Source organism: Dromiciops gliroides, chromosome 6, assembly GCF_019393635.1.
Source record: "Dromiciops gliroides isolate mDroGli1 chromosome 6, mDroGli1.pri, whole genome shotgun sequence".
In the NCBI taxonomy this organism is placed as follows: domain Eukaryota; kingdom Metazoa; phylum Chordata; class Mammalia; order Microbiotheria; family Microbiotheriidae; genus Dromiciops; species Dromiciops gliroides.
The window spans coordinates 191594657-191608855 of NC_057866.1; the positions used below are offsets into that span (position 1 = coordinate 191594657).

The 14199-nt window shown below is 36.9% G+C and overlaps 1 pseudogene; it reads right to left on the reverse strand.

Moving 5' to 3' along the window:
* Window positions 1-3624: 3624 nt before the first annotated feature.
* LOC122732189 overlaps window positions 3625-14199 on the reverse strand; it is a 47673-nt pseudogene continuing 37098 nt past the window's right edge.

Genomic DNA, 14199 nt, shown 5'->3' on the forward strand with positions numbered 1-14199 from the left:
TCACAATCCCTATGACTTCCCAGACCAAAACTCTTTTCTGTGGCCAAAACTATCACATGTGTGTGTATGTGTATATGTATATATGTATATGCATGTATGTATGTGTGTGTGTATATATGTATGTGTGTGTATATATATATATATATATATGTCTCCCCATTTAAGTTATAAACTCCTTGAGGAAAGAGACTTTCTCACTTTTATATGGCATCATTGACACCGACTACAGCCCTTATCACATAGTAGTCTCTTGATAAATGCTTTTTTCCATTTTATTTTCATTCACTCATTTCTCTCTGTGTTTCACTTTCCTCATATGTAAAATGAGGTGGTTGGATAAAATTAATTCTAAGGTTTCTTTCAGTTATAAGATAAAACAATTCCTATGATAGTTTTATCAGAGAGTTATGGAAACTTGAATATCTCAGGATGAATTTCTCTGTGTTTATACACACACCTACACACACACACACACACACACACACGCATCTCCAAATGATTCCCCAAGTGGATCACAGGCAATGAAAAAAGACCAGCAGGCTTATTCCCTGAGAAGTGAACTACCTTAGGATAAAAGAGGAAATCATGTATTTACAAGTTTGCCAGGAACCTGCTTTGAGCGGCTGGCATCGCCCGCAGGGAAGCATTGCTCCTGGCCCAATTACTATCTACCAGGTTTGAGCTTTAGAGAGCCAGTCTTCCTACCAACAGATTGCATGGCCCCCAGCTAACACCCAGTGTAATGACCTGTTGCATACTTATGGGAGCAAAGAAGGAAAGTGATTAGTGATAATCATCCAAAGTCATCAGTGTCATCTCTGCCCATGAACCAAGGTACTGCAGCTCTTCATTCAGGCCTTGCTTCTGCCCTCTCCTCTGAAAAGGGAAGCCAGCTAGCATCAGGAAAAGGCACATATATGACAAAAGGAGAGCACATGGGAAGGGCTTGCAGGAGGGAGACAAGAAGATTTTATATATCCTCACTTTACAGATGAAGAAATTGAGTCTAGGTTATGTAAGAGAAGGGAGAAGGGAAAGTAATAAGCATTTACATAAAAATCTACTTTATGTCAGGCATAGTACTAAGAACTTTACAATTATCTCATCATTTGATCCTCACAACACCCCTTTGAGCTAGGTGCTATTATAATTTCCATTGAAAGATTCTGTTAACGGGCTTTGGGTCAGAAAAACCCTGGGTTAATTGTTTTTTTTTTTTTTAATTCTTAATTCATGGGACAAAAGAAGCACTTCCATTACATAGCACAACAAAAAAGATGATTGCACATGAAACTACAAATCCATCATGTACAACTTGCTTCCCTTTTTAAAGGTTATATTATTTTATTAAACTAGGACAACAATGTATATATGCCTAAATATATGTATACAAGTATATTGGTATGTATGACTTCATCAGTGGCATAAGGATGATTTCTGGTAGTTGGGTAACATGTCATTAATATAAAGAGGAATAAACTATCTTTCCCTCTTCCTCCCAACCATTCAAAATTATATCCACATCCATAGATTTGGATCATGTCTCTCCCTTGCTATTTTCTTGTGGTGTGCTATTCTGTTCAAATATATAATAAAGGTCTCATGCAAATTTCTTTTTTTTCTTCCCTTTCTCTCCCTCCTTAGAAATGGCTACCATTAGATACAAATAGGTGTGTGTATGTAGAAATAAATAAATAATATATATGTGTATATATACATATGTATATACATACATAGATACATATATACATATTTGTGAACCTGCATACAATTATATATGTATATACAAATAGGTATACATACATATAGAAATATAATTATATATATTAGAATTTTTATATACACATACATACATATATGTATTGTGTGTATATATTTTTATAAGTATGTAAAGGTGACTTCACTTTTCCCCTACTTCAGGGGCTTGAGCTTTCCAGTTGTTCCTGGGTTTCATCCATTCTACCTGCATGGAAGAGGATACACATGGCATTGCTTGAAACTAGCCCACTGCAACAAGGGCAGCTAGACAAACCTCTCTTATTTAGGAGGAATAGTGCCAAGCTGATTATTTCATAGTTGTCAGGGGATTGCATATATGAAATCCTTTAAACTCTGGCTGGAGGCAGGTGCTGGGATAGCTAGTGAGGAGATAAGAGCTTAATAAGCATATTCAGCTTTCAAAGCCAGAGACCATAAATGACCCTAAATGGAGGGTTTTATAGGTACCCCCTACAGCCTGGCTGAGTGGCCCAGGGTGATATCCCATCAACCTATTTTGAAGTCTCAGCTGCTACCTAGCCATTCACCCATTTTTATTCCATTAAATAAGCTGATTCTCTCAGGTGTCAAAAATTTTCACATTAAGAAATGTTCATAGAGCTACTTTTTCTTGTCTGACCCCATAATTTGCCACTGGGGTCCTAGGCATCTTTTATAAGATAATAATCTTGTCCAGGGAAGACTTTATATAAGAGAATCATGATTTTCACAAATTCATCCATGGCTTCTGATTTTCCTCACCCCATAGCCCAGAAAGAAAGCTATTTTCATCCTATTTGTTATAATGGAGTTAAATCAAATTTCCACCTGCATACTTAGCAAGCCCCAAAACTTAATGTACTTGGAACCAGCAGAGACTGTGGGAAAGCATTGGATTCAAACTGGGATATCCTGACTTTGTCACTCGGCAGCTATAAAACTATGAGGATAAAAATAGCACCTACCTCATAGGGTTATAATGAGAAAATATTGGGGGCAGCTAGGTGGCGCAGTGGATAAATCACTGGCCCTGGATTCAGGAGAACCTGAGTTCAAATTCAGCCTCAGACACTTGACACTAGCTGTGTAACCCTAGGCAAGTCACTTAACCCTCATTGCCCACAAAAGAGGGAAAAAAAGTAATATTAAGCTTTAATAACTACTAAAGTATAGAAACTTCAAATGAGATAATATTTGTACAGCACTTAGCTCAGTGCCTGGCAAATAGTAGGCACTATATAAATATTAACTATAATATCTATTATCATATATCTAGAGCTTGAAAAAAAAACAACCTTTGAAACTATGTATTATAATACCCTTTCTTTACAGGTGAAGATACTAAGGCCTAAGGAGGGAAAAGAAGGGAATAAACATCTCTATATCATGTACCATGCGCTAGGAACTGTACTAAGTAATTTACAATTATTACCTCATTCGATCCTCACAACAACAACCCTTTGAGATGGTGTTATTATTATTATTCCCATTTTAACACTGAGGAAACTGAGGTAGACAGAGGTTAAGTTACTTCCTGGGGTCACATAGCTAGTAAGCATCTGGGGCTGGATTTGAACTCGGGTCTTCTGAACTCTGGTTTCAGTTCTTTATTCATTGAGCTACTTAAGCATGCTAATCACTATCTAAACAGAGGTCCTTTGTGTGGTAAAAAAATGGAAGTTTTAACTGAAATTTAAGAGTTGAACGCATACTACTGAAACGGTTTTTGAAGGACCGCCATTTTGGGGAGAAGACCATGAAGAACAGCCATGGACCTGCTGCTGCCCAGGAGAGCATGGCCAAGCACAAGATACTTCCGGGACGCCAGCTTAAAACTCAGTAGCAGAGGGGAAGTTCTGGGTCAGCTCACACACTCTGGCTTCTGAGTTTAGTGGTGATGGTGTGTTCTGGTGATCGGCTCTGGTTCTTGATGGCGGCACCCATTTGACTCTGGTTCTCAGCCTGAGAGGCAGTTTTGGGATTCTGTGAGTTTTATAAAAGAATATAGACTAAGCTTAGATCTAAGAGTATTCATTTATATTTCTACTTTCCTATTTCCCTAATTGGTATCACCTGTTTGTTGTCTAAACAATAAAGGCTAATCCCTCTCTAATTAAAGCTCAGAGGCTTCTTTCTCTTACTGGTCTGGGAGGTATATAAGGGAAAAGTTAAAGGGGGAGTTTAATGCTCTTATATCCAATTTAAAATTTTACATATGATTCCAAAGGCAGTGATATTTCCATGCTGCCCCATACATAAGTTGCTTTCAAAACTCAAATGCATTGAATAAAAACATGTATTCATTATTATTATCTTCTTGACTTTCCTGGGAGATATTGGCAATGCAGCCTGTGAATTACATGGACAAAGTCATTTCCCCAGATGCCCCAAATCTTCAAGCACAGCTATAGTCAGCAAATTCTTTAGTTCACTGTATCATGAACTCTAGAGAAGCCTTACACAACTTGAGTAATATTTAAAGCAGTAACAAGTCTGGAATCAAGCCTTAAATTCCAAGGCATAGATGGTCAGGGTTAAAATAATGATTTTTATGAAGCTGTAACAAAAGAACAAATGATTCTACTATCCTCTTCTTTCTCCCAAAGTCTATGTTAAAACAACAACAATAACAACAAAACAAGAGCAACAACTTCAGAATTAACAAAGTAATTGAACAATTATCAGGGTAGGTTGTAACAGTATTTTGTTAAACTTGATGTGAAGAGAATTACAGAAATGTTGTCTTTCATCTCTTATTCCTGGTGAGTGAATGGATGTGACCTCACCTAACTCACTATATTAAGCTAGCTTCACTTCCCATGTAGCCATATATCAGGAAACCAGTACCTACCTCAGCATCTCTACAGAATCCTGCTCCCACACACCAACAACCTCCACTTTCCACAATTCTTCCAGGGATAGTAATTGGAGTAGTACCTCCAAAAGAGCTGTACAGGACAAGACCATCAACTGCCCTAAGCCTGCATTCTCCATCTTGATGATTTTGCAAAACAAATCTCCTTTCCCTTTTATTACTAATCCTTTTAATATGCCAGCTCCCTGTTTAGATGTTTAACTCCTTGAGGTCAGGGACTATCTAGATTGTGTATTTTTATGCCTAGCACCTGGTACATGGTAGATATAGTGAGAAAATAATTATTAATGGATTTTGGGGGGTGACCCAGCGATCCAGTAATAGTAGGGTTTCTCTTCTCTCCCACTACCCCCTTCAGAGAGGCTTCAATTCCTAGGAGGGAGTGTTAATCCTGTGCAGGGCATACAATAGAAATGGAGATAGACTCTTTGTCACTAGCTCAGGGAACTGATAGGATTAAGCCTCACTACACCTAACTCGTCTTTGACTTTGCCCCTCAGGGGGTCTCTCCCATTAGGCCAAGAGGCCTCAGTACAGTTCATTTTCATATGGACCATCCTCAAGTCAGGTCAACCAATGGAATTGAAAGATACTAGCCAGTTAGCTTTCAGTGGTGTCTAGTGACAAGCCTCTATTAAAAGAGGATGAGTCAAGAACACAGGAGGCTCCTGGCCAGTGCCAACTTGGAACACCCTTGGTCTGGACCCAATGTTGGTTGGTGAGTGCTCCCCTGCTAGGATATGTGTTCTCTCTCTCTCTCTCTGTTAGAAATATGGCACTGGAGGTTTTTTGGCTTGTGTTAACTGCCACTGGGTCAATAGTACTCTAAGAGTTCATATACCTTAATAATAAATGATTACTGCCAAAATGGGTACAAGAGACATCATTATATAAATAGCAATTAATAAATAAGTAGCAATAACTTAGCAAACATAATTTAGAAGCAACAAAAAAACAGTTGGCAACCATGTACTTTAAATAACACAACATTTAATAAATGCTTTTTTTTTAAATTCCTTTCACTCCTTATAATACAAGGATATGTAGGTTTGAGAACAGTTAGTCATTCATTATTCTCATATGAGTACTAAAAGTAGGGAAAGGTGAGAGGAAAGTTAATAAGTCTACAGGGTTTCAGGGTTGCTAATATTGTTATCTTTCTGCCTCCCAGAGTTTGACTGTTCAGGTATGCAAGTCAGTGGTCATAATGATCACTTTATGCAGAGTTGATCAAGTCTTGGGAAAAAAGATAGAAAGGAAGAAAGGAAGAAAGAAAGGAAGGAAGGAAAGAAAAGAAAAGAAGGAAAGAAAAGAAAGAAAGAAAGGGCCCACACTTGTCACATGATGTGGAAGTGCATGAGAAAGAAAATTGAGTAATTTATGATTTGTATATCCATTGTCACATGATATGTTTTGCTGTGTCTCTAAATCAGACTGGACTTCACATTGCCATACTAAGTGAAAAAGAATTGCCTTTTTCTCACACATGCTAGTTCATAAATATCTTCAGAGTTTGGGTTAGTAAAACTGTGTATTTTCTTAATTCCTAAAGTTACACCCAATTACAAACTACATTGGTTTATAAAAATTGTCTCAACTGAAGTATCAACTAGGGCTCATTCATTCTTGAAAAATTCATTAGAGCTGGGAGTTACATGAGAATCCTTATTGATTTCTGGCAAAGCAACATTTTAGAGTCACGGACTAAAAATATTACTTTTCATTTAGTGTTCCTGACAATACACTTCTCCTTGGACCTATGGCAAGAATACCAAAACACAGGATGACTCCTTTTGAGTCAGTTGCTGGTCAGGAAGGATTCTAATGTGATCAAGACTCGTGTTCTGAGAACACTTTCCCAGAATGAAAGTTAGATAGTCCTGCTCCTGTCACAGCTCACATTCCCAAATGTGTCACATTTCATTTTAAGTGGCCCTGAAACTCTTTGAACAGCAAGCACAGGAAAGTTTTCAAAGAATTCTTTGATATTTAGCTACTCTGAAAGAAGCTTCAAGAAGTATTTATTGTGGAAAAACAAAAACTGATGATCTCAGAATTCAGTGAGGTCAGCCTAGATTTACTCTAGGGCCTGGACAATAGGCAGGATAAAAGTGAAGGGAAGTAATTATGATGATGATGTAGGGCCACTCAAGGATGCCACTGAGGAGAGGAGAAGAAAGTATTTTGTGTTCCCCTAAGAGAAACACAAAGAAAGCTGTAGTCAGGCAGATCCTGAGATCAGCCAATATAGCTGTTTCAAGTCAGATTATTATATTATCATTAAACTATGTTATAGAAATTCTTTTTTTATTTCATAAATTAAAAATTAAATAAATTGAAAGAAAAAAAAACAAGTCAAAGATGGAAGGCTTTCAGTGAACTTGTCACACTTTAGGTAGTGGCCTCGAATATTGCTGTTTAGTCATTTCAGTCATGTTTGACTATTGGTAACCCTATTTGGAATTTTCTTGGAAAAGATATTGGAGTAGTTTACCATTTCCTTTCACAGATCATCTTGCAGAAGAAGAAACTGAGGCAAACAGGGTTAAATGATTTGCCCTAGGTCACACAGATAGTAAGTGTCTGAAGCCAGATGTAAACTCAGGTCTCCTTTAGTCCAGGCCTTGTGTTCTATCCACTGTCCCATCTAAGTGTCCATGAGCTGGAATATTGTTAAGGAATAGTTGATCTACTTTTTAACTACAATATTTTTTACATAGACTTTCCATTAGAATGGAATTCTCATACTATAGAGAAGTGATTTCAGACTAGGTTTAGTTTCTACTTCTCCATGTTTTCTTTTGTGATTGTATGAAAACTCCAAATGTTAAGGTTTTCCAAGTACAGAACAGTGTATGGAATATAATACTATTAAAGCAAAGCAGGAAATCTTTTACAGATGGAAAGTTATTATTGAACAGATTAAGTGACTGTGGAAGTTCAGATTGTAAATTCTTCAGTTGTCTTTCTGGCAGAAAGACATGAGACTTCTGTCTCATGTGTTTGGGTAACAGAAGACAAGGATGAGAATCTATCTGGTATGTCTTTAAATAGAATGAAGGGGGGAAATATATATATATATATATATATATATATATATATATTTTAAAGTGAGCTGCTTTAAGTAGTGGTAGTGGTGGTATCAGGTCCAGAAATAATGATATGATCAGATGAAATCTTTAGAATAAATTGGAATTACCAGATTAGACTTTAGACTCTTAGCAATGCCATTGATACATTCAAAAAGCAGAAATATAGAGAGACAAATGGCTATTTAATTCAAGGCTGTGAATTATGTTGACCTGGTTAACTAGTTTTACCCTTCCTTGGCCTACCTGGCATACTCATTTGCTCTTTATTTTACTAAATATGTTGTGATGCAAAATAGAGAAAGGGTGTAGGTATCTTATTATAGTGAATGAATGAATGTGTATATCTCTAAGAGACAGAGAGATAGGGAGACAGAGGAACAAAGAGAGAGAAGCAATGAATCCGTAGTCATTTATTAATTCTAAACCATGTGCCAGCAACTCTGCCAAGCATGGATTTACAAATACAAAAATGTGACAGTCATTTCCCTTAAGGAGCTTATATTTTCTCTACAAGAGTATAAGCATCATGGGGGCAGCTAGGTGGCACAGTGGATAGAGCACCAGCCCTGGATTCAGGACGACCTGAGTTCAAATCCAGCCTAAAACCCTTGACACTTACTAGCTGTGTGACCCTGGGGGCAAGTCACAACCCTCATTGCCTCACCAAAAATAAAAAAAGAAAGAAAGAAAGAAAGAAAGAAAGAAAGAAAGAAAGAAAGAAAGAAAGAAAGAAAGAAAGAAAGAAAGAAAGAAAGAAAGAAAGAAAGAAAGAAAGAAAGAAAGAAAGAAAAGGAGTATTTGCATCAGGAGACTTTAAACTTGGATAAATATGTGGATATTTTGTATAGTTAATAGAATAAGAATATTCATAGAATGCTGGATGTGGAGTCAGGAATACCTGAGTTCAAATCCAGCATTAGGACTCCTAGGTGGCACAGTAGATAAAGTACCAGCCCTGGATTCAGGAGGACCTGAGTTCAAATCCAGTCTCAGACACTTGACACTTATTAGCTGTGTGACCCTGCACAAGTCACTTAACCCTTATTGCCCCATTCCCCCAAAAAAAATCCAGCATGAGATACTTTCTAGCTATATGACCCTGAGCAAGTCATTTAACACTTTCTAATCTCAATTTCCTCATCTATAAAATGGGGATAATAAAAGGCATTTAACTTCAAGAGCTATTGTGATGATAAATTGAAATAATATTAGTAAAGAGATTTGCAATCATTAAAGCTCTGTATAAATGCTGGCTATTATAATAATTATTATTGCTACTACTACCATATACTCTAATGGATGTATTGCATTTCTTCTTCTCCTATGTGTTTCTTATCCATAACTTTCTCATAAATCCTCAAAAGAAGATCTGCCTAATGTATTAAAGACCTTAATTGAGCTTGGAAAAAAGTATCATGGATGCCAACTCCACACAAATGTTTTCTACCTATTATAAACCTTGATCTTTCTACATTATGGGCTCCCCTTCTTTCCTGAGCATATATTTATATCCCGGGTGATTTTAAAAAAAAAATATGTCTTTTTATGAAAATCATCCTTTATAATATGCTTGAGCCTACTTACACTCAGCACGATTATCTCTCTTGCTTTTGGGTCACCTGCAAATTTGATTTTTCAGAATTGGCAGTCATATAATAATACCAAGAGAATAGTGGCATTAATTTTTTTTAAAAGATGGATTTTGCTTCAGGGAGCAGCTAGGGATCATTAAAACTGCCATTCAATTTCTCAAATGCCATCCAGGACATCCCCATAGGAGCATAATGGGAGTCTTTGGTAATAATAATAATAATAATAAGTTTGGGTACTAGCATAATAGAAAATAAAGGGTTCCCTTTACGTAAACTCTTTTTATTTATATATGGGGTGTTATGAAAATATAGTGCCATTGAACAGAGGGAATGGCAGCAGGAGATGCAGTACTTTAGCTATAGATAGTGGCTACCTATGGTAACTTTGGGCCTTTGGGCAGAAAAAGGTTGTTGTTGTTGTTGTTGTCCTTTTGTTTTGGGGTTTTTTGGTTGGGCGAGGCGGGGTTGGTAATAGATTTCCATCTTTTTGTCTCACAACTTATCTGCCCTTGTTTTCTTCCTTTTTATCTGTTCCTACAACCATTGAAAATGAAATCAGAACATGTGTACTATTTATAAAATACTTTGTGTCTCTGAAACACTTTAACATGAACTGTAAATATGAGTTGTTGTTCTTGCTATTATTATTATATCTAATGATTTTTCCTTTAGGAACCTAGACTGAGTATGCTTAATATTTTAGAATAAATACTAGCCCTAGGGAGAACCCTACTGTTCTCCCCACCAAAAATGTGAAAAAAAAAGAGATTTTTATTTGTTTGTTTGGTTTTTTAATGTCAATATTCTTCCCATAAAGTTATGTGGAGATGAATCATGGAATGCTTAGATCTTCAAAGAATCTAAATTGCAGATGATTCAGAGCACAATGGAAAGATGCATGGTGGGTATAATTTAACTATAAAACTGATACACGTTTTTGGCTATATACATATTGTCCACTGTTAAGGACTGTTGAGGGGTCCCTTGAAGTTGTCTTTTGGAATGGCCATATTTTCTAGAAACACTGGAACCAGAGCATACAGGAGACCCTGAATATGTCAAAGACAAACCCTTTCCCTGTCCCTTGAAGTGACCTAATATTTTATTTGCATCCCAAGCTGGACTCCCTGTGTATCTTTGAGAGTCAAGTACAATTTTTTCTTCTGTATCTGCTTATTTCATTCTGTTATGAAATCATACAAGTCTTTTCACATCTTTTTGAAAGCATCTATTTCCTCACTTCTTATAGCCAATAGTATTCCATCATATTCATATACTACAACTAATCCAGCCATTCCTCAATTGAGGAGTATCCCCTTGGTTTACAGTTTTTTGCCACCACAAAAAGAGCTGTTATCATATTTTTAATATGCATAGGATCTTTTCTTCTCTCTTGAATCTCTTTTGGATAAACACTTAGCCATGGTATATCTGGGTCAAAGGATATACATGCATTGTTTAGTAACTTTTTGTATATAATTTCAAATTGATTTCCAGAAGGTTTGTACCATTTGTAGGTCCACCAAAAATACAGCAATGGGTCTGTTCTCCTTGCCTCTCCCACATTTAATATTTCCTTTTTTCCCCTCTTTTTCATCTTCTTAGCTGAAGATGTCAAAACTAATCTCTGTGATTTCACAGACCATAACACTACAAAATGTTGTCCAAACCAGATTAAAATATAATTAGAAAATATTTAACAAAAATAAATAAAAATACAATAAAACATAGATACCATCACATTTTAAAATTTGGATATGAGGTTTGCAAGGATGTTTTTGTATGGATTAGTGGCCTCTGTTTCTTTTTGAGTCACACCACTGTTCTAACCTGACATTTATGATGATTACAAAGACCATTCATGATTCCAGAGGACAGATCACCAAATATGCTGTCCATGACAGAGAAATGATAGATTAAAGTACAGAAAGAAGCATATCTACTTTTTTATGCTGCCATTGAGGGGATTTATTCTTCTTGATTCTATATTTGTTCAGAAATTTATCTTTTCTGTCTCTCCCCACCCCAAAAGGTGCAATGGGTATGAAGGAAAAAATAAATTTTAGATTTTTTTAAACAGAGATTTGGGGAGAGGCTAGAGATATGGGATGCTGAATGCCCTTTTAGATAAGGTTACCATATTATTAATTTTACTCAATTATTTTATTTTGTTCCAAAGGACCTGTCTGCAAAGTATAACATCAGTTAAAAAAAAAGGGGGAGAGGAAGACAGTCCAAACTGTCAAGGAGCTTGTGTTCTACTTAGCATAGGCAATACATAAAGAAAAAAATGGGGACTAGGTTATTTTGGTTTGGGAAGCAACAGGAATAGTCAGTAGTAGAGCTATAACAGAGTAAATTTCCACACACTTTCCAGTAGCAATAGCAGTATTTGTTTGATTATGGATCCAGAGCTAGAAAATAGAGAGGGGACTAGAACGAGAAAGTGAAAATGAGAGAAGAATGTTAGGAGAGACACGTGTCGAGATAAGAAAAAAAGTTAAGCAGGGCACATTTCTGGAACTGGAGTTTGTAAATACTCTACCTCCTGCTCTGTGGTTCAGGTGGAAGGCAGCTAGTAAGAAGATGGCTATGGATTAAACGGTAATCTATATGTCATACTAGAACCTCAGAATGTTAATCAATCTAAAACATGAGTTCTACTGGGAGTTCCAGTCAAAATATTAAGTGATGAAAGCATAGATCCTTAAACCATGAGTTCAGTGCAGGAATCATATCAAAAATAGATTTCCATGGTGTCTTTCACAGAGTAGGCAGACCAATTACCACCTACTCAGTATTTCTTACTTCCACATTTTCATTAGTTACAATAGAAAGTGATCCTCCTTGGCATAGGAGAAAGGACATTTATATTTAATATTCTCCCAGATTATCCTAGTTTGGTCTCTGACTAAAGTAGCAAAAACAATTCCAGATACCAGTTGCCTGTCAGAGAAGTTACTGTACACCCTTCAGTGATACCTTAGTTAGATTCCTATGTGTGTAGAAGCTAATGTCAATATGAAACAGGAAAACATATGCCAGTCTATCTCTAAATCTTTTGAGAATGTATTCATTAAACTTATCACCACCACTACTGCTGGAGCAACTAGGTGTTACAATGGATGGACCTGAATTCAAATCTCACTTCAGACACTTACTAGTCGCTTAACCCCAATTGCCTTAAACATCTGGGGCCATCTCCAGTTGTCCTGATTTATATCTTGCCTTTGGACCCAGATGCCTCTAGAGAAGAGAGTAGGATTGGTGACTCTGCACAGCCCTCCCTCACTGAAATCCAATTCAGTGCAAGGCATGACATTATTCCAATGATATATAGTCCTCTTTAGAATTAAACAACCACTACCACCACCGTTATCATCATCTTTGTCAATGGTCATCATAGCAGTACTAGGAGCAGCAAACTTTAATATAGGGTTTTAAGATTTGCAGAGTACAGGAAAGATTTTTACAAATTATAGCTAGGTAGGTACATGGGGCTAGACACAAACTAATCAGCCCTTTTTCTCTAAAATTCAGAGAAAATACTATTAACGCATGATCCTAACTTTAATTCCTTCCTAGGTTCAACACTCTCATATAAAACTAAACAGAAAAAAAATAATTGCCAAGTAGTCAGTATATGAAAAAAAGAGTAAAACATTGTCCCTGCCTTCATGAAGTGAAGGGCAATCACATAGATAAAAAAAGGTCCTGGTCCCAGAATCAGAGAGCTTATATTTGCGTTCCATATTCAAAACCTATGATGTTCATGATGGTGGGAAAATCATGTAATCTCTCCAAGTCTCAGTTTCATCAGCAGTAAAGTGAGGGAAAACATCTCATAAGTCACTGGTTGCTGCATAAATGTGATTGTTTTGATGACCACAAATCAACAGAAGAGAATCATTTGTTGTGTGGCCATAAAAGAGGACTCAAGAGCACAGAAAATGAGTGTTTGCTCCATCTTAGGCTTCTTTGCTTTGCTACTGAGGGTAGCCAGAAGTCATGTTTTCTTCATATGTATATATATACTGGCATAAAAGAACCAAGAGGGAGTACATAGTTGGAGAGAGCCAGCAGCTGCTAAAAACTGAGACTAATCCATTGTACACAATGGCCAACACTTCATACTCTAACTGCAATTTCCTTTACATTTGGAAGCTTCTTTTCCAGCAGCTGAGTAGCATGATGGCAGTGGTGCAATTACGTATTTCTTTTTCTAGACAGAACTGTGGCTGAAGTTGTGAATTTGGAAGGAGATGGTAAATTTAATTTAATCCAACAAATATTTACTTTACACCATTTGACTGATATTCTCCGAGGTGCTGAGAAGAGACAAAGGGAAGGTTTCCTGACCTTTATCCCCAGGAGAAAATGTGGTCTTATCATAAATATTGATCATGCTGATCACCATAGGAGGGAGAGGAATTGGTTCTTCCCTTCCAAAGGCTCTTTTAGGGGCACAGGTGGTTGTGTTGATAAATATGGATTACTCTCCTATTGCTGTGGATTACAGGGAATATTTATCAAAGGAAAACTAATGGATGATGATGGTGGTGATGATGTGAGAATTAGAGCACTACCAATATGCTGAGAAAGATATTACAGGGAAGCTCTGCCATGAAAAGAAAGCATGTGACTTTGGCATCCAGAAGTGACTTTTCTGGGGTATTGAAGGTCAGATTGGCATCTGGAAGTTATGTCTAATGCCTGTGGGGCTTGTCTATCAAAGTTACCAGCCAATTAGCTTGGATCTGTGCATGTGAACGGCCCTGTTTCCTGTTTCACAGGGGGCTTCTGGGAGAAGCAGCAGGGAAGGGAGATCTTTCAGGTCCAGACTTTGGGGTGGTGGCAGAGAACTTCCCGTGGGCTGTTAGGG